Below are 4,158 nucleotides of genomic sequence, written 5' to 3' on the forward strand. Positions count from 1 at the left end.
CCCAACCAATGGACAATTTAAGCCATTATTGAGGCCCTGTGGTGCTGTCAGGGCCTGTTAGCCACCTTGATAGAATTATAATATTAAACGGTTTCATTGAAGATGTTATTATCAAGACCCATGTTGGGCATTTGATACTTAGAAGCCCATAAAGGCCCAAAGCCTTGATAAGCCAACTGTAACCATGCTTGTAGGATAATCCACCGTAATGTGTTGTTTGTAACGTGGCCACGCCTAGGAGCAATCTTGTTTACGTCCACATTGAATGTGTAATTTGGTTAAATGTCCGCATTTAACCCCAAGGCCACGTTATGACCCATATGTGGAAGTGGCTCGTAGGCCATTTCCGTTATGACATGCTCTCTCTTTATATAATTACATAGACCATGTTTCTGATCATTCCCTCAATGAGTTTAGGAGTGACCGATTAAGAGATTAAGGCGCAGATCATTTCGACTTGGCTCCCGATAGCGAAGTTGCCCATTAAGGTTGGTAACCGACCATGTGCTTTGGCATGGGTCAGAAATTCTCCTTGCATTGTGATTAAGTTACTAGTTTCCCTGCGACATCGGGAACCATAGCCATAGACCCGTTGCAGATGGCAGGGATTAGATCTAAAATTTGGTTCTAGCATACGGGCGCCATAGATGTCCCTGGATGAAAATCTCTAAACCCGATGGTACCAGAGGATGACTCCAACGTCTAGACCGAGTGGATATATGAGCGCATGAGGGCCAAATACCAGGAGGCTGCGTCTCTCACTGTGTCGTGGTCGGTTAGAAAGGAGTATGGCCTTACTCGCCCCATCGTGCGGTTGCACCAAATAGACGTAGGTTTGATGACAAGTGAAGACCCCTATGACGGGATTATAGGGACGACTCAAGTGGAGTTCGGCGAGGAGGGCCCCTATATCGATCTAGTTGAGCAGTGAAAGCTCAACTGATATTTTAGGATTTACTTGCTTTCATATTCCAGACTATGTGTTTTGTTTGAGTTGTAAAAATATTTCTCCTGTTGTGGGATTTCATTTTGCTCCCATTTACATGTATTAAACTTCCTTTTTGTTACTCTTGATATCCCCGGCTTATGTAGTGATTGCTTTACTTCATGCTTTAAAATTTATTCTTAATTGGATGGATGATGGTCCATTTTATAACGTAATGCTCGGGTTCTCAATGAGGAGTAATTATCCTCTGATTTTGAGAACCAAGGTGTTACAACTGATCAACAAACACAGATGCTGGAGTTTCTATGGTAGCACAAGGGTGTTTTTACCTAGTCTAATCATGACATGCCAGGTATCGCTCCCGAGGTAATAGTCCACAAGCTGAACATGGACCCGAAACACAAGTCGGTCAAACAGAAGAGAGGAGCCTTCGAGCTCGAGAGGTATGTCGCAATCGCTGACGAGGTTACTAAGCTTCTCGACACGGGTTTCATTGAAGAAGTTCATTATCCAGACTAGATTGTGAATGTTGTGCTCGTAAAGAAGGCCAACAGGAAATGGAGAGTCTGCGTGGACTACTCAGACCTGAACAAAGTCTGTCCCAAGGATAACTTTCCCCTTCCCAAGATCGACTAGCTGGTTGATCGTTCAGTCAGGCACGAGCTCCTCACTTTCATGGATGCGTACTCTGTTATAATCAGATCGCGATGCACCCTCCGGACAAGCAAAAGATGACGTTCGTCATGGACAAGGGACTCTACAGTTATCGAGTAATGTCATTCGGTCTGAAAAATGTGGGTGCTACATATCAGAGGCTAATAAACAAGATGTTTGCTCAGTAGATTGGCCGAACCATGGAGGTCTACGTCGGCGACATGCTTATGAAGAGTATTAAGGCAGACAATCATATATCAGACCTTCGAAAAACCTTTTCTACCCTACGGAAGTATCGGATGAGGTTAAACCCGACCAAATGTGCGTTTGGCATGGACTCTGGTAAATTTCTCAGTTTTCGAGTTAGCTAGAGAGGCATCGAAGCAAACCCAGACAAGATCAAAACCCTCCTTAATATGATCTCACCTCGGACAAAGAAGGAGATCCAGTGCCTCACTGGAAGAGTTGTTGCACTCAGCTGGTTCATCTCCAGGGCCACAGATAAGTGTCTCCCCTTCTTCCAGCAGCTAAAGGGTCATAAGAAGGGGAATGGACTTCAGACTGTGAGCAGACTTTCCAGTAGCTGAAGCAGTATTTAGGGTCACCCCCTTTACTATCCAAGCTAGAAAAAGGGGAGTCTCTATTTCTTTACTTGGTAGTCTCAGCATCAACCATCAGCTTGGCACTCATCGAAGAGTTTGAAAGAAAACAACATCCTATTTACTATACCAGCAAGGCGTTGGTCCCAGCAGAAACGAGATATCCGAGCATGGAGAAGCTTACCTTGGCTCTAGTCATGTCTGCGCGATGATTACGCCCATACTTCTAGGCACATTCAATAATCATCCTCACTGACCAACCACTTCGGCAGGTGCTATAGAAGCCTGAAGTATCTGGGTGTCTGACTAAGTGGGCTATAGAGCTTGGCGAATTCGACATCGAATATCAGCTGAGGACTACCATCAAGTGTTAAGCAGTGGCTAACTTCATAGCAAAGTTCACCGCTCAAAATAGTGAAGCCGAGACATCTAACTCGGATGCATTACCCTGTTCAACGCCAAACCTTCTCCAAGTACCTCCACCCGTCGAGGATACCAATACGGAATCAGAGGTTGTGGACAAGTGGACCCTGCTCATGGATGGGTCATCAAATTCGAAGTGAGGCGGAGCTGGAGTTGTCTTAGTCGTGCCCAATTTGACAACGATCCAATACGCTTGAATAACGAAGTAGAGTACGAGGCCCTACTAGCTGGGCTCAAGTTAGCAATCACCTTAGGAATCTAATTCCTCGATATTCGGTGCGATTCCCAACTCGTCGTAAACCAGGTATCGTTGGAGTATGATGTCAAGGAAACCAGAATGATAGCCCACCTGAGCGAGGTACGAAAGCTCATGGGCAAATTTCAGCAATGCGTTATCAGTCAAATACCAAGAGCTGAAAATTCCTAGGTCAACGCCCTCACAAAATTGGCCTCAATAACTAAAGGGAGTATCCAGAGGGTCATCCCGATGGAATTCCTGGATAAACCAAGCATCGATCGCACCAACCAGGGGATCATCTACCCTATACAGATGACTATGGGGTGGATGGATCCTATAATCAGGTACCTTATGGACGGCGAGGTTCCTGATGATTAATTGGCGGTTCGGTGCCTGAGGGTCAGAGTAGCACGATACACGATCATAGGAGATACTCTATACAAGAAAGGGTATTCTCAGCCGTATATGAGATGTTTGTAGACTATTGGCCAGGCGGATAGTGAGGTTTCTTACGCTTACTTGGACTGTGCGGCTAGGAGAGCGACAGTGCCATTTGGAGTGTATTGAACCCCGGTGATTATTCAGAATGAGAACTGTACTGATATATGATGAGGTTTGGCATGCTTGAGTTGCATCTCGCATCGCATGGCTGTGTTATGGCCGATAGCATTCATATCTTGCACCGCATAGCCTTGGTATGGCCGTTTGCATTCATATGCTCATCACTATGATTCTGCATTACTCTGACCTTGCATTTTGAGCACACTTATATTGCGCACATACTTACACCACCCTCTAAGCTTTCTATAAGCTTATGCATGATTGATGCATGCAGGTGACGCCAGATCACAGCTATAGCATAGCAGCAGCAGGAGTGTGCGGTCGAGCCTTTAAAGTTTTATTATTTGCACTATCTTGTATTTCCCTTTAGTTGCATTGTACTCAAAAGTTTTTTATCATAGTGGATTTTATGGTGGTGTTCTTATGGTTATTATTCGTGGGTTATGCTTTTTGGTTATGCTCATTATGAATCAGACTGATGATTATAAATCCTCCTTGTAGTATCCCAGGATCGGAACCTGGTGAATGGGTGCCGGGATCCGAGAATAGGGTTCTACGGAAGCTGTCGGTGCCGGATTCGGCGATCGAGAATTTTGTGAGCCCGGTTTCCGAGTTCGGGGCGTGACATAGGGAAACAACGATTCGAGTTCCGTCGGACCTGGAGCAAAACACGCAATGTCCAGGCCCTTTTCAACAACCAAAAACCCTGCCTGTCAGGTATCCATACTCATCTCCCT

Source organism: Magnolia sinica, chromosome 5, assembly GCF_029962835.1.
Source record: "Magnolia sinica isolate HGM2019 chromosome 5, MsV1, whole genome shotgun sequence".
In the NCBI taxonomy this organism is placed as follows: domain Eukaryota; kingdom Viridiplantae; phylum Streptophyta; class Magnoliopsida; order Magnoliales; family Magnoliaceae; genus Magnolia; species Magnolia sinica.